This window comes from Eleutherodactylus coqui, chromosome 1 (assembly GCF_035609145.1).
Source record: "Eleutherodactylus coqui strain aEleCoq1 chromosome 1, aEleCoq1.hap1, whole genome shotgun sequence".
Classification (NCBI taxonomy): Eukaryota; Metazoa; Chordata; class Amphibia; order Anura; family Eleutherodactylidae; genus Eleutherodactylus; species Eleutherodactylus coqui.
Genome location: NC_089837.1, coordinates 172,408,740 through 172,432,444, shown reverse-complemented (window position 1 = coordinate 172,432,444; position 23,705 = coordinate 172,408,740).

The following is a 23,705-nucleotide window of genomic DNA, read 5'->3' as shown; positions in this document are numbered from 1 at the left end:
TTGTCTGATGCTTATCTGACAGCATCTTGTTGCTAGAGGCTATGTCATTTCTGTCTGCTTGGCGACCGTTTTAATTATAATTATCCTTTATATTCACCTAAATAATCTACAGAACATAAGTATACAGTCAGGGGGATGAGCTGTGATCTCTATTATAACTGTGTGATCATTATAAGTAACTGACAGGATTTTTGTGTCTTCTTCTAAGCAGTTTCTATGGTATGGTCTATGTAACCGCATCACCCAGACTGAGAACATACTCCTCTCAGATAGCATAACCCGAAGTACATCTGAGATGGTCAGTACTGAGATCACATGACCTGAGGAGGAGAAAGAGGATATGACTTTCAGATGGAAAGGAAAAACTCACAAAGGTAAGACTAGCCCACTAATATGCATAAAACAATGCCCAGAGTGGCCCTATAACATTGCGTCACAGCCACTCTGTCCTTCCTGGTTGCTGCTATCCCAGACATGTGACTGCTACAGCCAATCACTGACTATAGTAGTCTTTGCTGTGACCAGTGATTGGCTGTAGCACTCAGGTCCTGGACAGCAGCAACCAGGAAGGGCTGTTGGGAACCAATTTAAATGGGTTTTCATCTGAAATACTATTGATCTATCATCAGGAAAGGTCATCAATAGTTGATCGGCTGAGGTCTGCCACTCGGGACCCCGACCAATAAGCTGTGCGGGCGCATGCTGTCAGCGCCACAATAACACATAGGTCAGAGTGGAAGTTTCCACGCTGACCTTCTTGTAGTGGCCAGTGCTTGTAACTGCAGGCACAGTTTTTATTGAAGTCAATGGGAGCCGTGCCTGCAGTTACTAGCACCGGCTATTACAAGGGAGGTCGGCACGAAGGCTGACCCTATGACCTCTGTGCATTTGGAGCCAAAGTCTCTGCGCAGACCTCCCATGTAGTGGTCGGCGCTGGTAACTGCAGGCCTAGCTTTTATTAAAATTAATGGGAGTCGTTCCTGCAGTTAAAAGCGCCAGCCGCTACACGGGTTGGCGCGGAGGCTTCTGCTCCGATCTGTTATTGTGGCGCTGATTGAATGTGCTCGCACAGCTGATCGGTCGGGGTCCCGACCTATCCTGAGGATAGGTCATCAATAGTATTTCAGTGGAAACCCCTTTTAACCCCTTAGTGACCAAGCTTGTTTGCGCCTTAATGACCAGGCCAAATTTTGCAAATCTGACACGTGTCAATTTAGCATGGAAAAACACCAGAAAGGTTTTGCATATCCAAGCGATTCTGACATTGTTTTTTCGCACATGTTGTACTTCATCTAGGCGTAAAAAAAAAAAAGACTGATAAAATTTGTGTTAATTTATTAAAAGCGCCAAAATTGGAAAAATTTTGAAAAAATCGTCATTTTTTCACATTTCCAACTGCAATATCTCAAATATGTGCAAACATAATATAGAAATTTTTGCTAAGATATATATTTCCATCCGTTTACTTTATTTTTGGTGCACATTGGAAAAACTTTCGTTGGTTTTTTAACCATTTAGGAGACGTACAAATTTAACATTACTTTTCAGCATTTTGAGGAACACTTTGTTTTCCTACACCAAGCCAAGATTGGAAAGGCTCATAGGAGTCAAAATGATAGATACCCCCACAAGTGACCCCATTTTAAAAACTGCACCCTTTAAGGTATTCACTGAGGGGTGTCATGAGTATTTTAACCCCACAGTTTTTTTAGGAGTCAATGCAATTTAGAAGAGAAAAACTAAAATTTCATATTTTTGCAAATCTGTCATTTTAAAGACAGGACTTTTTTCTATAGTACACATAAAAATTAGGATTTGCACCCCAGAATGGATACCCCTGTTTGTCCCGTGCTCAGAAACATACCCATTGTGGCCCTAATTTTACGTCTGGATGCACAATGGGGCCAAAAACGAAAGGAGCAACCGGTGGCTTTCGGAACAGAAATTTTGCTTGAAGGAGATTTAGTCCCCATTGCCCACTTGTAGAGCCATTGAGTGACCAAAACGATGGAGAACCCCCACAAGTGACCCCATTTTGAAAAGTAGACCCCTTAACGAATTTATCTAGGGGTACGATGACTTTTTTGACTTCACAGTTTTTGAATGAATCTAAGCCAAGTAGAAGGAAAAAAATATGATTTTCATTTTTTTGGCAATTGTGTCAATTTAAAAACAGGTTTTTTGGTACAGTGTACATAGGAATGAAGACGTTCACCCCAAAATAGATCCCCCTGTTTGTCCCGTGTTCAGAAACATACCCATTGTGGCCCTAATCTACTTAAAGGAAACATAGCTAGGCCTATAATGGAAGAAGCACCCATTGGATTTCAGGGTACAACGGAATAAACTCCAGTCCCCATTGCCCACTTGTAGAGCCATTGAGCAGCCAAAACGATAGAGAACCCCCACAAATGACCCCATTTTGAAAACTAGACCCCTTAACAAATTCATCTAGGGGTGTACTGCGTATTTTGACCCCACAGTATTTGAATGAATCTAAGCAAAGCAAAAGGAAAAAAATAACGATTTTCATTTTTTTGGCAATTTTGTCAATTTAAAAACTGTTTTTTTTGTACAGTGTACATAGGAATGAAGACTTGCACCCCAAAATGGATACTCCCGTTTTTCCCGTGTTCAGAAACATACCCATTGTGGCCCTAATCTACTTACAAGACGCATGGCTAGGCCCATAATGGAGGGAATGCCCGCTGGACTTCAGGGCAGAACTGAATAAATTCCAGGCCCCATTGCCCACTTATACGGAAAAAAAATTGACTTCCTAAAAATAATCCCCCCCCAACCCCTCCGCCATCCCCATTTTTTGGCATTCCCTAAATATTCGATAAAGGTAATAATATAAACTGCGTTTTATGTACGAAGACGGGGTAATTACGGAGGCTGCGTGTGATGGGCCCATGGGGCAAGAAAACCGGGTATCCCCCCTCCTCTCATGTATTTTGGGGGGTATTTCGTGACCTCAGCGGCGGGGATGGGGTGTAAAAAGTGGCGCTCTGTGAGGCTTTGTAATTTTGCTGCGGTGCTGCGGTGTCACAGAGAAGGCGCTCAACAAACTGCTCCTGGAACTGCATGAAGGCGAGTGTTCCCGGGGCTTCTTGTAAATTACGGATTACAGGTAGCGGTCTGAATAACGCCGGGCTCACATGGCCGTATGCAGAATCTGCTTGCGGAGGCCCGCAGCGGAATCCAGCTGTGACCCTGCGTACGGCCGCGTAATGTACTGCGCATAACTGACTACTCACACAGGCGGTCATGTGCAGTACACCGTTTGTTTTTATTTCCCGCGCCGTCGCTTAGAGATGACCCGGGTACCCGCAGCCCGTACACAATGTGTTTGCATATGGGCTGCAAGTATATCCGCGGTCATAGAGCACAATGGGCTCCAGGTCGCGGATATTCGCGGTAAAATATAGCATGCTGTGTTCTGTTTCTGCGAGTGGATTACGTAATTCCGACCCGCTAATTGGGGGGAATTGTGTAATCCAATGCATGTGATTGATCCGTGGATTACCGCTGATCAAGCGCATGCAGCACCTGTAATTCCTCTCCGGTCACGCGTGACCGGTCTAATGTTAGACCGTTACTTTATCACGTGACCGGGGACCGCTCAGCGAGGCCACCGGTCACTGCTGCAAGCACTCAGCGATCGTTGGTCGCTGGGAGCAAGGAGATTTAAAATTTCCTGGGCTCCCCACCTCCTGCGAATGTGTCCGGCATTTTGCCGGTGGGCGCATGCGCAGCAGCCGGAAGGGTCCATGGAGGATAATCGCATCTGGATTCAAATGCGGAAGCCTCCGAGAAGATGTTTCATCTCCCCCCACCGATCGCATCGGTGAGGGGAGGTGAAACTGCCACTTTTTAAAGAACTTTTACGTGATTGCCATTATGCATTGTATAACGGCGATCACGTGACCAGTAACCGCATACCGCGGCTCCCCGTGACATCTCCAGGCTCTTGGCTACCTTTGGTAGCCAGGAGCAGGGAGATTTTACATTTTTTGGGCAATATTTCACTTTTGCGCATGCGTCCGCCATCATGCTGACGGGCGCATGCGCAGAAGCTGGGGTAAGGTCCACGGATAAACATCCCACCAGGGAACAAATCCATTGGATAGCGCCGATCGCAATGCGAGGGGTGGGGGGGGGGGTGTTCCCCGGGGCCCGGGATGACAGCTCCATGCTGTCGGCAACCTGCGGACACCGACAGCATGGAGCTGTCACGTCCACAGCCCGAGGGGCTTTATTCTCTGCAGGACACATGTTTTTACGTCCCCAGAGAATAAAGCCCACTTCCGGAGGACGAAAAAACACTATGGGCTGGTCGTTAAGGGGTTAAGTTAATGACACAAGATGTAAGTTTATGTCCTGGGTGCCTGGTACTTAAAGCAACAGAAAGTAAGCCGGGTGTGACAGACATTGAACCCACTGGCTACATATAGGAGTCGCTGGGGTCGCGATCGTGACCCGGCCCCTAAGCCAGTAGGGCTCAGAGGGCGCCCTTTCCACTCGCTGACTGACTGCAGAGTTCCTTTCACTTGGCGCTCTGCGGCCTCTCCTGCACGCCGGCGCCTCCTCCTGGACCTCCGCTCAGTCTCCTCCCCTGTCTTGTTCTCCTCCACGATCACCAGAGGGGAGGAGTCTGAGCGGAGGTCCGGGGGGAAGTGTCTCCGTGCAGGAGAAGCTCCCCGCGGTGCACACAGTGCCTAGTGAAAGGCAGTCAGCAGGCAGACCGAGGGCTTTACATCGTGCAGCCCTCCCCCGACTCCTACAGTCATCCTCAGCCAGCAGGGGAATGGAGGTGGAGCTGCTGACAGAAAGTGTAAGTACTGACTCACACATGTCTGTCTCAGTGGGGGAGGGGGGTCAGAGTAGCAGGCAGTGTGAGAGGGGAAGGGAATCAGGTAGGGGCATCCTGTGTCAGAAGGGGGAGGCAGCCATAAAGGGGCATGGGATGTACCATGCTAGGGCATCCTGTGTCAGAAGGGGGAGAGACAGCCATGAAGGGGCATGGGATGGACCATGCTAGGGCATCCTGTGTCAGAAGGGGGGAGATAGCCATGAAGGGGCATGGGATGTACCATGCTAGGGCATCCTGTGTCAGAAGGGGCAGAGACAGCCATAAAGGGGCATGGGGTGAACTATGCATGGGCATCCTGTGTCAGAAGGGGTAGAGACAGCCATGAAGGGGCATGGGATGTACCATGCTAGGGCATCCTGTGTCAGAAGGGGTAGAGACAGCCATGAAGGGGCATGGGATGTACCATGCATGGGCATCCTGTGTGATGGCAGAGCCATAAGCCCGTTCTCCCACTGGCGCTGATTACTGCGGCTCTTTGAACGCCGCGGTAATCGCAGTAAAACACTCCCATTGTTTTCCATGGAGCCTCGCAGACATTTGCTCGATTTCAAGCGCTGTTTGCTGTATTTTGCCGGTTTTCGCGCTCCTCATCAGTGACGTGCGCTAAACCCAGTATGGACCAAAAATGAACGTAAAATCCAGCAAAACACGCAATCCAAATGGCAGAGTTTTGCCGAGCGCCTGTGTGAGAGCGGCCTGAAGCCACGGTCACACACACCATCAGTAAAACGCTGCATTTAAAAAGACGCGATTTTGAGTGGTGTTTAACCCCTTCCCGCCCCATGACGTAAGGGTACGCCATGGGAGCCGGGTACTTCCCGCAAAATGACTACCCTTACGTCATAGGGATAGCGCGAGATCATGACTGATCTCACACTATCCCACAGCGGGAGGCGGCTGTCAGTCATAGCCGGCCTCCTGCTGCAGCAGCGGGGGTGCATCAGAGATGCGCTCCCTGCTGTTAACCCCTTCCCTGCTGCGATCTATGTAGATCCCGGCATGGGAAGGGTTCACAGAGGGAGCGCGCTCCGTCTGTGAAGTTGCCAGGCTCTCGCGATTATAATCGCAGAGAGCCCGGCTGGTTGCCATGGCAACAAGACGCCAGAGCCTATGATCGCTGTATAAGCGATAAGAACTCCTGCCATGCCTTATCAGAGCGATTATCAGTGCTGTGCTTTAAGTCCCCCAGGGGGACATAGATGGTGTAAAAAAAGATAATAAGAATGTGAAAAAAAGAAAAATGCAAAAAAAAATGTAATAAAACACCTTTTTTTAATGCTTTTTCTCATATTAGCATAAAAAAAGGTTAAAAAAAAAAAAGGCACATATTTGGTATTGACGCATCCGTAACGACGTGTACAATTAGTTGAAGATGCTTTTTATTCTGCACAACAAAAAGTGTTAAAAGAAACACTAAAAAACAGGCAAAATGCAAATTTTTAGCATTTTGCCTCTCAAAAAAGGCAATAAAAGTGATCAAAAAGCCGTACATTCCCCAAAATGGCACCAATAGAAACTACAGCTCGTCTCACAAAAAATAAGCCCTCATAGAGCTCCGTACATAGAAAAATAATAACGTTACAGGACTTTGAATGCAGCGATTTAGAAAAAAAAAAGATTTCCAAAACAAGGGTTTTCATGGCAGAAAAGTGGAAAAACCAAAAAAAGTAAGAATTTTGGTATTGTTGTAACCGTACCGGCCCACAGAAAAAATGGATTGTGTCCTTTATGCTGCATGATTAACGCTGTAAAAAAAAAAAATCTATGGCAGAATTGATGCGTTTTCTTTTCCTGTTATAAAAAAAAAAAATAAAAGTTTTACAATACAGTAAATGTACCCAAAAAGGGCACCGGTAAAAACTACAGTTCGTCACGCAAAAAACAAGCCCTTATACGGAAAAGTAAAAAAGTTATGGCTTTCGAAAAATGGAAATGAAAATCCGCCAAAAATCGTTGCGTCCTTAAGCCCAAAATAGGCCATGTCAGTAAGGGGTTAAGAACACATTGTACAGCTCTACACTGCGATTTATACGCACCCCACCATTATAAGGGGCGATGAGGGGTGTTAAAAAGTGCTTAAACACATGAAAATAGAGCAGACAGCTCTCGAAAGTCGCGGTGTTAGAAACGCCTCATCCGAACGTCAGTCTGCCAAGTTCCATTGAAATCAATGAAGGCGTTGTACAGCGTTTACTGCAGTGTTTGAAACGCCGCAGTAAACGCTGTAAGAAAGCGTTGTGTGTGAGAGTGGCCACAAGTACGTAAAATGGCGCAGATTGTCCGCAGCGGAGAATTCACACAAGTTCCGCATCAAAACCACATGAGAAAAAAATGTAAAAATCCTCGCCATTGGTGAAGGCTTTGGCGCAGGTTTTATGTGTATCCGCAGCAGGTTTCACCCTTCCAATTTTCTTTTGTGGTTTTGATGCAAAATTTTGTGCGGATCGGCCGACTGAAACAAGAGCTGTTTTCCACTACTTGGGCACAGACCCCAAGACCAGTCTCACACGGGTGATAACGCAGAATTATGAAGCCCCGGCTTTTCAATGCTTTCTTTCACATTTTCGATGTTTTCACTGATGTGATGTTGTGTGGGGAAAAACAAATCGCTGCCTGCCCTATCTTTGTGCGTTCTGCTCTTTTTTATCGCCCATGTTTCCCTATGGAGCCTTCGTTTTATCGTATCGCACGAACTTGCGATTTTAGTGCAATGCGATTTTTAACATTAGAAAGTCCTATTGTCTTTCTCGCGTGAAAACTGCAAACGACGGCGATGTTTTTGTGAAAAAAGCATCACTGACGCTCTATGAGAAAAACTGCAATATTGCTGCAATTTTGCGATCGCCCTTGTAAATCTAGCCTAAGGGCATGGGGAGGGGGGCCCAAGCTAAACTTCTGCACCCGGGCCCATGAGCCTCTAGTTACACCCCTGAATGAACCCCTTACATACCGCATTCAATCGTCGTTAGGTGTACTATAGTAGAAAGGTTTCACTTCTGCTGAAATCAGTGGGAACGATGCCTCCTATTACACTTCTGTCTCTGACTGCTATGATGAGCCAGAAGTGTAATAGGAGGCAGCGCTCCCACCGAATTCAATGGGACTCGTATTGCATTCTTGGCTCTCGCCATCGATGACTAATTATGGCCTGCTGCATTGATATTGGTCTCGAAGATCAGCTGATTGGTGGGGATATTGAACGGTGGACCCCTTTCGATAAACTATTTGACTTCTCCTGAGGATAAAGTCTTAAATAGTAAAAGCATAGCATGCCCCTTTAACAGATAACCAGGAGATGAATCTTTGTGTTCTCCGCAGGATTGCTACAAGACTGTTTCAGCAGCATGTAGACCAGTGATGGGCAACCTTTTGAGCTCAGTGTGCCAAAATTCGCCAAAAAAACGACCAAAAAAATCCATATATTTGCGATATTCATAGTTTAAACAACAAAAAAGTATAATTGTAATGTATAACTGTATTTAGTAAACCTAAAACACCCATAGCACAGGCCCTCGCCTCTCCCAGCCTCCCCCTCACTTATCTTAGTAATGATGAGCCCCCAGCAGCAACAGCGCCCCCTCCCCTCCTCCCTCCAGCAGCGACAGCTGGACCCCCACAGCAGCGACAGCGGGCTCCGAGACCCACGCACTCGCCCCATCCACGTCCTGGAAGCTCTGCTCCTCCGCGCCGCTAGCAGAGATGATCTCCGGTGCACACTGACGTCAGTGTGCTGCCAGACTCCTCCCCCGACACTCTCGCGGAACCAAGTGGTAAGAGATGTCAGGGGAGGGGAAAGGCGGATCCCGGCTGCACACTGACATCACAGTGTGCGCCGGGATCAGCGCTACTACCTGTAGTAGCGCTGGTTAGTGAATACCAGCAGGGAAGCCGCGGCCCCTGCTAGTATTCACCAGTGGGGTGAACGGCCGACAGTGGCCGCATGTCAGCGACTATGGCTACGTGTGTCAGTGCTGACACGCGTGTCATAGGTTCGCCATCACGGATGTAGACTATTCTGCAGACTGACAAACACCGGGGACAAGATGAGTTCTGGTTTTCTTTTATAATTCATTTCTAGACTTTGTGTTCCTTCAGCAGCCATTTTTAAGGAGATCAGTGTGTTCCCCTGACATGTCTGTGTTAGTAATTGGTAATATTCCTTATGAAGTAACAATACTGCAATGCATCTTTTTATAACGGTTTTACTGTTGGTCTATTTTTCCTCCTGGAAATCTGACTATATGGACAAGATGGCGTTACAATTGGCTTTCCTAATAGGGTGTGTGTTTCTACACGGTCTTACACTTTCCCCCACCAATGAGTACTGACCGTATAACACCCGGTTGTCTTTTTATACATTTCTGTGAGGAACTAGAGGGATGTCCCTATTGAACACCCTTTCAATTAAGTTGGGCTGAAGTATAATACCAGACATGGGGTTTAGGGCTCCTGCACACTTGGGTTTTTCTAGAGCAGCTTTTTTTCTCGTGATATCACTGTGTTTTTTTTTTTTTTACACAAATTACAATTGGACTTTCTGTTGTTAAAAACGCATCGCACAAAAATCGCCAAGCACAAACCTGCGATTTTTTTTTTTTATGCAATGCCCTTTTAACATTAGAAAGTCCCATTGACATTTGCGGTAAACGCAGCAATATTGCGTGAAAAAAAACGTGCAAGAAAAACGCAAGTGTGCAAGATCCGTTATAGAGACAAGTCTGTAACAAATGCTGTGTCCCTTTTTTTCTTGCGATCATGGGGGGTCCCAGCAATTAGACCCTCAGTGATCATATTGATTAATTTGATTAATACGTAGAGAGGCAGATCTCCATTCTGTCCAGGAAATAACCCTGAAGTGTTCAGCTCCTTCCACCACACACGCTTCAGTGCTATAACCGACTCTCCTCTTGTTATAGACCCTGTATCTGCCCTGATCACTGTGTTCACGTACTGGAGAAGTTCTTGCATCGTGGAGCGCTGGCCGCCCTCGTCTGGGAAGTTAGTCCGCAGCAGATGGAGGCGACGCCAACTCCAATCTTACATGAAGCCCTCCTGACAAGGATCTGCAGCTTCCTGGATCAGTTGGTCAATTGTCTCCTAAAGCACAATAAAGTTGTCTTCTACCCTAAAACTTACTACCCCCATGCAGGGAACGCCATATTACGTGTGCTGCAGATGGCTTCTGTATCTGAGAGGTAAGTGTAGACCTAGTGGAAATACAGATATACACAAGTGCCTGTAGCAACCAATCAACTCATTGATTTCCTTTCTCAGATAGCCAACCGCTTATATCTGGGCAACTGCCCCAGTTTTCTATTGCAGCGATTCTTGTAAACCTCCCCAGTCTTAGAATAGCTGGACACTATAGGACTTTTCAAACTTCTAGTGACAACTTTTGCCACATCAGGGGGGGGGGGGCAGTCCTGCCTTGGAATTGAGGAATTGTGCTGTAAAGTGAGGCAGCTCATACTTCATGTCTTTTCCCTTTCTTGGATTGGAAAGCTTACTCCATTGCTTTCATATCTCAGCTCCTGGGAGAAGTGTGCATGCAGGGTCATCAAAGTGAGTATCTTAGTTTTTATGAAAACCATTTCCTAACCCTTGTAAAACTAGGGTGTTAGTGGCCCAGTACATGCTTTCCTGGCCCACGCTCCTTAATGTCATACATTTATGTCTTATGTAGATGCTCTGTGCAAAACTGTCTTGTCATTCTGTTATGTGTATTGCACAGCTGCAGCAAGTGCGAGGTTAAGTGTTTGCAAAGTCTGGAGACTGTCTGTAAATGTATCAATTCATAAAAGTGAGTGTTTGAGAGCGGGAAGGGAGTCCTTGTCTTGTGGAGTTGTAGTCAAGAGGTCCAGCTACATTTAGCCCTCGTAGTGAAGCATGGAAGAGGAGGAGAGGTTTTCCCAGATGTGCATGTGAGGAGGAAGGAGTGAGCCCCACCTAAGTAGAGCGAGAGCAACCGTAAGTGAGTGCTTGTCAAGGCCCAGTGCAGAGGTACTGTCTACGTGATAATTTCCTACGTGACCATCAGGATCTAGTGGATCACCGCTTCGAGGTGGTACACCCATTTTGTCTTTCACACCCAGTTGTCCTGAAGTCTAGATCACCGGGCTGGAGGTACTACTGTTCGTCTATTAATTTCCTGCACTGTCATTGCTCTAAATTGTCCCTTGAATTGTTAAAGTTTGTCAAGTAAAGTTTATTCCAGGCCCTGACCGTTCCCAGGGACCTCCGGTATTTCATATCTGTTTGCAGCTCGTTTTATTCTCCGCCGGAGTTCATTCTGGTCTGTACTGGAACGATGGCATCACCTGTGACAAACCACCTCTGTTCTACCATCTATTGGACATCCCTATCTTAGGGGTGTCAGAAAGAGGTCCAGCACTGCCCTAGCCTTGGCTGTGTGCGTCCTTTCGGGAGGGAGCATGGCAAGTGCCGCCGTGACAAGTCAGCATCTTGTTCCCTCAGCTACTTGGCGTCTGACATGCTACGGGATGCTGCAACGGGCTCCTTCACATGAACATATTGTTAGTGTATTCCGTGCAGGTAATACGCTGTACCAATCTGCCATAAGCTCCCATGCTGCCGATTACATATTGGGCACAATAAAGATCGTGGCATGCTCTATCTTGGCGCATATTACACAAGCCTACATGCCAAGATAGTGCATAGTGATCGGCGGCCCACAGCAAGTACACAATGTCATTGCATACTTGCTGCATGGTGTGCGACTGTAACATGCTGGCAGCACACAACAATTTGCGCTTGTGTGCAGCTGCCCTAAAAGCCAGAGATTTCTTATGATGCAGGTATATTAAGACTTTCACCATCTTCTCACAGCCTTTTCTTAAAGCAGAACAAGGTAGCAAGAGGCTCACTGATTACAGTGATACGTCTGCTATATGTATTTGTGCAGTAGTTTGGTAGAAGCTTGACTTTTATCAGTAGCAGCCAGACACAGAGGACTACAGGATTCCTTGATATTCGTGAGCTGCAGCTGTCTGGCTCACCCCATCCTCCAGCCACTGGCGTACATAGAGGAGTCGCTGGGGTCACGATCGCGACCCGGCCCCTAAGTCAGGAGGGCCCAGAGGGCCCCCTTTCCACTCGCTGACTGACTGCAGCGTTACTTTCACTTGGCGCTCTGCGGCTTCTCCTGCACGCCGGAGCCTCCTCACGGACCTCCGCTCAGTCTCCTCCCCTGTCTTGTTCTCCTCCACGATCACCAGAGGGGAGGAGTCTGAGCGGAGGTCCGGGGGGAAGTGTCTCCGTGCAGGAGAAGCTCCCCGCGGTGCACACAGTGCCTAGTGATAGGCAGACCGAGGGCTCTACATCGTGCCGCCCTCCCCTGACTCCTACAGTCATCCTCAGCCAGCAGGGGAGCGGATGTAGATCGTCCAGCAGCAGCCTGACAGAAAGTGTAAGTACTGACTCACACATGTCTGTCTCAGTGGGGGAGGGGGGTCAGAGTAGCAGGCAGCGTGAGAGGGGGAAGGGAATCAGGTAGGGGTATCCTGTGTCAGAAGGGGGAGAGACAGCCATGAAGGGGCATGGGATGAACCATACTAGGGCATCCTGTGTCAGAAGGGGCAGAGACAGCCATGAAGGGGCATGGGATGACCCATGCATGGGCATCCTGTGTGATGGGAGAGCCATAAGCCCATTCTCACACTGGCGCTGATTACTGCGGCTCTTTGAACGCTGCGGTAATCGCAGTAAAACACTCCCATTGTTTTCAGTGGAGCCTTGCAGACATTTGCTCGATTTCAAGCGCTGTTTGCTGTATTTTGCCAGTTTTAGCGCACCTCATCAGTGACGTGCGCTAAACCCCAGTATGGACCAAAAATGAACGTAAAATCCAGCAAAACACCGCAATCAAAATGGCAGAGTTTTGCCGAGCGCCTGTGTGAGAGCGGCCTGAAGCCACGGGCACACACCATCAGTAAAACGCTGCATTTAAAAAGACGCGATTTTGAGTGGTGTTAAACCCCTTCCCGCCCCATGACATAAGGGTACGTCATGGGAGCGGGGTACTTCCCCCAAAATGACGTACCCTTATGTCATAGGGATAGCGCGAGATCATGACTGATCTCACACTATCCCACAGCGAGAGCCCGGCAACTTGACAGACGGAGCGCGCTCCCTGCTGTTAACCCCTTCCCTGCTGCGATCTATGTATATCGCGGCATGGGAAGGGTTCACAGAGGGAGCGTGCTCCGTCTGTGAAGTTGCCGGGCTCTCGCGATATAATTGCAGAGAGCCTGGCTGGTTGCCATGGCAACAGGATGCCAGATACCAGCGTCTGTGTTGCCAGAGCCTATGATCACTGTATAAGTGATAAGGCATGGCAGAACAGAAGTCTTATCACAGCGATCATCAGTGCTGTGCTGTAAGTCCCTCGGAGGGACACAAGTTGTGTAAAGAAAAGAAAAGAAAAATGTGAAAAAAAGAAAAATGTAAAAAAGCACCTTTTGTTTTATGCTTTTTCTCATATTGGCATAAAAAAGGTAAAAAAATAAATAAAATGGCACATATTTGGTATCGACGCGTCCGTAACGACTTGTACAATCAGTTAAACACGCTTTTAATTCTGCATAGCAAAAAGCGTAAAAAAAAACGCTTAAAAACAGAGGCAAAATGCTAATTTTTAGCATTTTGCCTCCCAAAAAATGCAATAAACGTGATCAAAAGAGCCATATATTCCCCAAAATGATACCAATAGAAACTAAAGCTCGTCTCGCAAAAAATAAGCCCTCACAGAGCTCCGTACATAGAAAAATAAAAATGTTAGAGGACTTTGAATGCAGCGATTTAGAAAAAAAAGGGTTTTCATCGCAGAAAAGTGGAAAAACCTAAAGAAAATATAAGAATTTTGATATCGTTGTAATCGTACCGACCCGCAGAAAAAATGTATTGTGTCATTTATGCTGCATGATTAACGCTGTAAAAAAAATAATCTATGGCAGAATTGATGCGTTTTCTCTCCCTGTTATAAAAAAAAAAATTAAAAAGTTTTACAACATAGTCTATGTACCCAAAAATGGCACCATCAAAAACTACAGTTCGTCACGCAAAAAACAAACCCTTATACGGCCGCGTCGACGGAAAAGTAAAAAAGTTATGGCTTTTAAAAATTGGAGATAAAAATCCGCCAAAAATCGTTGCGTCCTTAAGCCCAAAATAGGCCATGTCAGTAAGGGGTTAAGAACACATTGTACAGCTCTACACTGCGATTTATACGCACCCCACCATTATAAGGGGCGATGAGGGGTGTTAAAAAGTGCTTAAACACATGAAAATAGAGCAGACAGCTCTCGAAAGTCGCGGAGTTAGAAACGCCTCATCCGAACGTCAGTCTGCCAAGTTCCATTGAAATCAATGAAGGCGTTGTACAGCGTTTACTGCAGTGTTTGAAACGCCGCAGTAAACGCTGTAAGAAAGCGTTGTGTGTGAGAGTGGCCACAAGTACGTAAAATGGCGCAGATTGTCCGCAGCGGAGAATTCACACAAGTTCCGCATCAAAACCACATGAGAAAAAAATGTCAAAATCCTCGCCATTGGTGAAGGCTTTGGCGCAGGTTTTATGTGTATCCGCAGCAGGTTTCACCCTTCCAATTTTCTTTTGTGGTTTTGATGCAAAATTTTGTGCGGATCGGCCGACTGAAACAAGAGCTGTTTTCCACTACTTGGGCACAGACCCCAAGACCAGTCTCACACGGGTGATAACGCAGAATTATGAAGCCCCGGCTTTTCAATGCTTTCTTTCACATTTTCGATGTTTTCACTGATGTGATGTTGCGTGGGAAAACAAATCGCTGCCTGCCCTATCTTTGTGCGTTCTGCTCTTTTTTATCGCCCATGTTTCCCTATGGAGCCTTCGTTTTATCGTATCGCACGAACTTGCGATTTTAGTGCAATGCGATTTTTAACATTAGAAAGTCCTATTGTCTTTCTCGCATGAAAACTGCAAACGACGGCGATGTTTTTGTGAAAAAAAGCATCACTGACGCTCTATGAGAAAAACTGCAATATTGCTGCAATTTTGCGATCGCCCTCGTAAATCTAGCCTAAGGGCATGGGGAGGGGGGCCCAAGCTAAACTTCTGCACCCGGGCCCATGAGCCTCTAGTTACGCCCGTGCCCCCAGCCACTGATAAACTGCTTCAGACTAATACTGTACATAGATAGACCATGATCAATCAGTGGCCGGAGAGCAGGGTGGTCTAGCTACAGCTTATGAATGGGAGACTACTTCCTGTAGTCATCTGTCTGGCTGCTACTAATACAATGCACGTTTCTCCCCAATTACTGCACAGATACATGCAGTACACGTATCGTTGTAATCCGCCTGACTGTCACTACCTGGTGCTCCGAGATGTTTGAAAAGATGGTGACAGTCTCTTACAAGGAGTTGTCTCACTAGGATGGCTCATTTCCATATTGGCATTTAAGTTACAGCAGACCAGGTCATCCATGTAATATGTGACCACCGTAGCATGTAGTATTACGTTTCTCTGAAGAAGCAGCCGCTGCAGTTTACTTCTGCAATGAACAGCCAGCGTCGGCTTTCAGCAGCAAAATTGGCTGTTTGCTAGGAGTTGCAGCTGATTTCCGCAGCAACTCATACTATAGGAGTGACTTTTCTGAGCCAATCCGTTTAAGAATAATGTTAATATAAGGAAGTTTACTAAGGAAATGGATCCCCTGGACAGAACCTGTCCCGGCTGCTATTGAAAACTGCTAAAACTGAGACCAGTAGATCCCTGTTTCTGCAGGTTTCTGTTAACTTCTAGCACACATGTGTCAAACACAAGGCCCGCGGGCCGATCATGTTATGTGGCCCGCGGCATGCCGACAGCCGCTCACCATTGTAGTGATTACCAGCTGGGGTGCCGCAGCTCCCCACTTGTAATCACACTGACAGCGCTGATCCTAGCGCACACTCTGACATCAGAATCCTTCTCCCCAGTCCCCTGCTCTTCAGTTCCGCAGGAGAGGACTCAGGGAGGAAGCGTGCCGTGCTGCACACTGTGCACCCGGGCGCATATGAACTTTTTCCACAAGACTTTTGCACTATTGAGCAATTCCAGCAACGTGATTGGTTGTCTGGGTTGGCTGATTCACGGTGATTGGTTGTCTGGGTTGGCTGATTCACAGTGATTGGTTGTTTGGGTTCGCTGATTCACCAAGCAACCAATCAGGTTGCTGGAATTGCTCAATAGTGCAGAAGTCTTGTGGAAAAAGATAATATGCCACCCGGGCTCAGCACGATCCGAGGAGGAGCGGCGCTGACAGCAAGGAGGAGGTAAGCATATGGCTGGGGAAGGGGGAAGTCAATATTGCTGCTGGGGGTGGGGGGGTTAATATTGTTGTTGCTGGGAGGAGGTTAATATTGCTGATTGCTGCCGGGGGTGAGAGGGTTAATATTGCTGGTGTGTTGGGGGGGGGGGGGGTATTTTGCTGCTGGGAGGGGGTTAATATTGCTGTGGGGGTGGGGTGGTAATATTGCTGGCGGGGGTGGGGGTTAATATTGCTGCTGGGTGGGGGTTAATATTTCTGCGGGGGGGAGGGGTTAATATTGCTTGGAGGGTTAATATTGTTGCTGGGTGTGGGGGAATAATATTGTTGCTGGCAGGGGGTTAATATTGCTGCCGGGTTGGGAAGGGGAAGGGGACGGGTGTTAATATTGCTGCTGGGAGAGGGTTAATATTGCTGCGGGGGTGGGGTGGTAATATTGCTGGTGGGGGTTAATATTGCTGCTGGGTGGGTGGGAGTTAATACTGTTGCTGGGAGGGGGTTAATATTGGTGCGGGGGGAAGGGGTTAATATTGCTGGTGGGTGGGGGGGTTATATTGCTGCTGGGAGGAGGTTAATATTACTGTGGGGGTCGCTATTACTACTGGGGCCACTGTGGGGTACCCTGTTACTACTGGGGCCACTGTGGGGGTCAATATTTTTACTGGGGCCACTGAGAGTCACTATGACTACTGTGACCACTGTAGGGGTCACTATTACTACTGCGACCACTATAGGGGTCACTATGACTACTGCGACCACTATAGGGGTCACTATGACTACTGCGACCACTATAGGGGTCACTTATCACTGCGACCACTATAGGGGTCACTATGACTACTGCGACCACTATAGGGGTCACTATTACTACTGCAACCACTATAGGGGTCACTTATCACTGCGACCACTATAGGGGTCACTATGACTACTGCGACCACTATAGGGGTCACTATGACTACTGCGACCACTATAGGGGTCACTATTAGGGTTCGTTCACACGGACGTAATTGCATTTCGGTCGCACAAATGCGCTACGTATTTGCGCAATCGAAAATCACTTATACCTACGTATTTGGGCATGCAGAAAAGAACGCAGACGGGCCCACTGAGATGGTGCGCTAATATGCAGTGAATACATCGGTTTCCTGCGCGGCCCATTCACTTCAATGGCCTATCGTGGTGCGTAGTATGCAACAAAATAGGTTATGCTGTGTGACAATATACATCATGTGAATGAAATCACTGAAACCAATGGCTTCTATTCACTGCATATTATGTACGCAAATACGCTGGTGTGAACGAGCCCTCACTATACTGTCTTACAATCGGCCCTTTGAAGGTCACCATAAGCCCGATGTGGCCCTCGGTGAAAATGAGTTTGACACCCCTGTTCTAGCACTTTGTGCTGGGGGGAATAGCACGGTGGACTGCGCTGTTCTTTTCGGCATAAAATGCCAGAAATGAATGGAAGCCTGCTGTAACACAGGCCTATTGGTCTCCATTTCAGCAGTTTTCAATAATGGCCATTTTTGGGGGTTTTAAACGGACGCCATAACGGGACCCTTGGATGGAGCCGAAAAGAAGATGTGAATGGAGTTTAAAGGGGTTGTCCAACTGTGCAAAATGGCTCTTTATACTTCTGTATGGCTTTTACAAAGCACTTTGTAATAAAATGTGTGCTTTGTAATTATGCCATACAGAAGATATATACCTACCTGATCCGGTGCCCCCCCCCCCCTTATATTTACCAGTCCGTTGCCTTGGCTCCGACCAGTCCAGCGGTGGCTCTTCTCCTAACAGTCCCGCAGGCGCAGTAGCTGGTCCTGGCTGGTCAGGTCCCTGGGGAACGCGCCTGATGCAGGCGCATGCACAGTCTTCTCCTGCTCCATGGCAATGGCTTCCCCTGGCTTCGGCAAAAGAGGAGTAGCTTCCCCTGGCGGACCGCCCTTCTGTGTAAGTCACTGGTCTGGAGGGGGGGGGAGGGGGTGCGGGAGTCGGGCGGCCTGTCACTTGTCGCTCTTGGGTGCTGTCACATAGACTTCTTGCGGGGGTGGGTATGCTTTCACATAGACTTGTCGCTGTGCTGTTTGCTGTGGGATGTGCTGTCACATAGACTTGTTGCTGTGGGGTGTGCTGTTACATAGACTTGTCGCTGTTGGGTGCTCTCACATAGACTTCTTGTGGGGTGGGGGTGCTGTCACATAGACTTGTCACTGTGCTGTTTGCTGTCACAGACTTGTCACTGTGCTGTTTGCTGTCACATAGACTTGTCACTGTGCTGTTTGCTGTCACATAGACTTGTCGCTGTGCTGTTTGCTGTCACATAGACTTGTCGCTGTGCTGTTTGCTGTCACATAGACTTGTCGCTGTGCTGTTTGCTGTCACATAGACTTGTCGCTGTGCTGTTTGCTGTCACATAGACTTGTCGCTGTGCTGTTTGCTGTCACATAGACTTGTCGCTGTGCTGTTTGCTGTCACATAGACTTGTCGCTGTGCTGTTTGCTGTCACAGACTTGTCGCTGTGCTGTTTGCTGTCACATAGACTTGTCGCTGTGCTGTTTGCTGTCACATAGACTTGTCGCTGTGCAGTTTGCTGTCACATAGACTTGTCGCTGTGCAGTTTGCTGTCACATAGACTTGTCGCTGTGCAGTTTGCTGTCACATAGACTTGTCGCTGTGCAGTTTGCTGTCACATAGACTTGTCGCTGTGCAGTTTGCTGTCACATAGACTTGTCGCTGTGCAGTTTGCTGTCACATAGACTTGTCGCTGTGCAGTTTGCTGTCACATAGACTTGTCGCTGTGCAGTTTGCTGTCACATAGACTTGTCGCTGTGCAGTTTGCTGTCACATAGACTTGTCGCTGTGCAGTTTGCTGTCACATAGACTTGTCGCTGTGCAGTTTGCTGTCACATAGACTTGTCGCTGTGCAGTTTGCTGTCACATAGACTTGTCGCTGTGCTGTTTGCTGTCACATAGACTTGTCGCTGTGCTGTTTGCTGTCACATAGACTTGTCGCTGTGCTGTTTGCTGTCACATAGACTTGTCGCTGTGCTGTTTGCTGTCACATAGACTTGTCGCTGTGCTGTTTGCTGTCACATAGACTTGTCGCTGTGCTGTTTGCTGTCACATAGACTTGTCGCTGTGCTGTTTGCTGTCACATAGACTTGTCGCTGTGCTGTTTGCTGTCACATAGACTTGTCGCTGTGCTGTTTGCTGTCACATAGACTTGTCGCTGTGCTGTTTGCTGTCACATAGACTTGTCGCTGTGCTGTTTGCTGTCACATAGACTTGTCGCTGTGCTGTTTGCTGTCACATAGACTTGTCGCTGTGCTGTTTGCTGTCACATAGACTTGTCGCTGTGCTGTTTGCTGTCACATAGACTTGTCGCTGTGCTGTTTGCTGTCACATAGACTTGTCGCTGTGCTGTTTGCTGTCACATAGACTTGTCGCTGTGCTGTTTGCTGTCACATAGACTTGTCGCTGTGCTGTTTGCTGTCACATAGACTTGTCGATGTTGGCTGTGCTGTCACATAGACTTGTCGATGTTGGCTGTGCTGTCACATAGACTTGTCGATGTTGGCTGTGCTGTCACATAGACTTGTCGATGTTGGCTGTGCTGTCACATAGACTTGTCGCTGTTGGCTGTGCTGTCACATAGACTTGTCGCTGTTGGCTGTGCTGTCACATAGACTTGTCGCTGTGGGGTGTACTGTCACATAGACTTGTCGATGTTGGCTGTGCTGTCACATAGACTTGTCGATGTTGGCTGTGCTGTCACATAGACTTGTCGCTGTTGGCTGTGCTGTCACATAGACTTGTCGCTGTTGGCTGTGCTGTCACATAGACTTGTCGCTGTTGGCTGTGCTGTCACATAGACTTGTCGCTGTGGGGTGTGCTGTCACATAGACTTGTCACTCTGCTGTTTGCTGTCACATAGACTTGTCGCTGTTTGGTGCTGTCACATAGACTTGTCGCTGTGGGGTGTGCTATTACATAGACTTGTCGCTGTTGGGTGCTGTCACATAGACTTGTCGCTGTTGGGTGCTGTCACATAGACTTGTCGCTGTTGGGTGCTGTCACATAGACTTGTCACTGTGCTGTTTGTTGTCACAGACTTGTCACTGTGCTGTTTGCCGTCACATAGACGTGTCGCTCTGCTGTTTGCTGTCACATAGACTTGTCGCTCTGCTGTTTGCTGTCACATAGACTTGTCGCTTTTTGGTGCTGTCACATAGACTTGTCGCTGTTGGGTGCTGTCACATAGACTTGTCGCTGTGGGGTGTGCTGTCACATAGACTTGTCGCTGTGGGGTGTGCTGTCACATAGACTTGTCGCTGTAGGGTGTGTTGTCACATAGACTTGTCGCTGTGGGGTGTGTTGTCACACAGACTTGTTGCTGTGGGGTGTGCTGTCACATAGACTTGTTGCTGTGGGGTGTGCTGTCACATAGACTTGTTGCTGTGGGGTGTGCTGTCACATAGACTTGTTGCTGTGGGGTGTGCTGTCACATAGACTTGTTGCTGTGGGGTGTGCTGTCACATGGACTTTTGTTGGGATGGGTGTGCTGTCACATAGACTTGTCGCTGTTGGGTGCTGTCACATAGACTTGTCGCTGTGCTGTTTGCTGTCACATAGACTTGTCGCTGTGCTGTTTGCTGTCACAGACTTGTCGCTGTGCTGTTTGCTGTCACATAGACTTGTCACTGTGCTGTTTGCTGTCACATAGACTTGTCGATGTTGGCTGTGCTGTCACATAGACTTGTCGATGTTGGCTGTGCTGTCACATAGACTTGTCGATGTTGGCTGTGCTGTCACATAGACTTGTCGATGTTGGCTGTGCTGTCACATAGACTTGTCGATGTTGGCTGTGCTGTCACATAGACTTGTCGATGTTGGCTGTGCTGTCACATAGACTTGTCGATGTTGGCTGTGCTGTCACATAGACTTGTCGATGTTGGCTGTGCTGTCACATAGACTTGTCGATGTTGGCTGTGCTGTCACATAGACTTGTCGATGTTGGCTGTGCTGTCACATAGACTTGTCGATGTTGGCTGTGCTGTCACATAGACTTGTCGATGTTGGCTGTGCTGTCACATAGACTTGTCGATGTTGGCTGTGCTGTCACATAGACTTGTCGCTGTTGGCTGTGCTGTCACATAGACTTGTCGCTGTTGGCTGTGCTGTCACATAGACTTGTCGCTGTTGGCTGTGCTGTCACATAGACTTGTCGCTGTTGGCTGTGCTGTCACATAGACTTGTCGCTGTGGGGTGTGCTGTCACATAGACTTGTCGCTGTGGGGTGTGCTGTCACATAGACTTGTCACTCTGCTGTTTGCTGTCACATAGACTTGTCGCTGTTTGGTGCTGTCACATAGACTTGTCGCTGTGGGGTGTGCTATTACATAGACTTGTCGCTTTTGGGTGCTGTCACATAGACTTGTCGCTGTGGGGTGTGCTGTCACATAGACTTGTCGCTGTAGGGTGTGTTGTCACATAGACTTGTTGCTGTGGGGTGTGCAGTCACATAGACTTGTTGCTGTGGGGTGTGCTGTCACATAGACTTGTTGCTGTGGGGTGTGCTGTCACATAGACTTGTTGCTGTGGGGTGTGCTGTCACATAGACTTGTTGCTGTGGGGTGCGCTGTCACATGGACTTTTGTTGGGATGGGTGTGCTGTCACATAGACTTGTCGCTGTTGGGTGCTGTCACATAGACTTGTCGCTGTTGGGTGTGCTGTCACGTAGACTTGTCGCTGTTGGGTGTGCTGTCACGTAGACTTGTCGCTGTGGGGTGTGCTGTCACATAGACTTGTCGCTGTGGGGTGTGCTGTCACATAGACTTGTCGCTGTGGGGTGTGCTGTCACATAGACTTGTCGCTGTGGGCTGTGCTGTCACATGGACTTCTGTTGGGGTGGGTGTGCTGTCACATAGACTTGTCGCTGTTGGGTGTGCTGTCACATAGACTTGTCGCTGTGGGGTGTGCTGTCACATAGACTTGTCGCTGTGGGGTGTGCTGTCTCATAGACTTGTCGCTGTGGGGTGTGCTGTCTCATAGACTTGTCGCTGTGCGGTGTGCTGTCTCATAGACTTGTCGCTGTGCGGTGTGCTGTCTCATAGACTTGTCGCTGTGCGGTGTGCTGTCTCATAGACTTGTCGCTGTGCGGTGTGCTGTCTCATAGACTTGTCGCTGTGCGGTGTGCTGTCTCATAGACTTGTCGCTGTGCGGTGTGCTGTCTCATAGACTTGTCGCTGTGCGGTGTGCTGTCACATAGACTTTTGTTGGGGTGGGTTTGCTGTCACATAGACTTGTCGCTGTTGGGTGCTGTCACATAGACTTATCGCTGTCGGGAGTGTTCTCACATAGACTTGTCGCTGTCGGGTGTGCTGTCACATAGACTTGTCGCTGTCGGGTGTGCTGTCACATAGACTTGTCGCTGTCGGGTGTGCTGTCACATAGACTTGTCGCTGTCGGGTGTGCTGTCACATAGACTTGTCGCTGCCGAGTGTGCTGTCACATAGACTTGTCGCTGCCGAGTGTGCTGTCACATAGACTTGTCGCTGTCGGGTGTGCTGTCACATAGACTTGTCGCTGTCGGGTGTGCTGTCACATAGACTTGTCGCTGCCGAGTGTGCTGTCACATAGACTTGTCGCTGCCGAGTGTGCTGTCACATAGACTTGTCGCTGTCGGGTGTGCTGTCACATAGACTTGTCGCTGTCGGGTGTGCTGTCACATAGACTTGTCGCTGTCGGGTGTGCTGTCACATAGACTTGTCGCTGTCGGGTGTGCTGTCACATAGACTTGTCGCTGTCGGGTGTGCTGTCACATAGACTTGTCGCGGTCGGGTGTGCTGTCACATAGACTTGTCGCTGTCGGGTGTGCTGTCACATAGACTTGTCGCTGTGGGGTGTGCTGTCACATAGACTTGTCGCTGTGGGGTGTGCTGTCACATAGACTTGTCGCTGTGGGGTGTGCTGTCACATAGACTTGTCGCTGTGGGGTGTGCTGTCACATAGACTTGTCGCTGTGGGGTGTGCTGTCACATAGACTTGTCGCTGTGGGGTGTGCTGTCACATAGACTTGTCGCTGTGGGGTGTGCTGTCACATAGACTTGTCGCTGTGGGGTGTGGCGTCACATAGACTTGTCGCTGTGGGGTGTGGCGTCACATAGACTTGTCGCTGTGGGGTGTGGCGTCACATAGACTTGTCGCTGTGGGGTGTGGCGTCACATAGACTTGTCGCTGTGGGGTGTGGCGTCACATAGACTTGTCGCTGTGGGGTGTGGCGTCACATAGACTTGTCGCTGTGGGGTGTGGCGTCACATAGACTTGTCGCTGTGGGGTGTGGCGTCACATAGACTTGTCGCTGTGGGGTGTGGCGTCACATAGACTTGTCGCTGTGGGGTGTGGCGTCACATAGACTTGTCGCTGTGGGGTGTGGCGTCACATAGACTTGTCGCTGTGGGGTGTGGCGTCACATAGACTTGTCGCTGTGGGGTGTGGCGTCACATAGACTTGTCGCTGTGGGGTG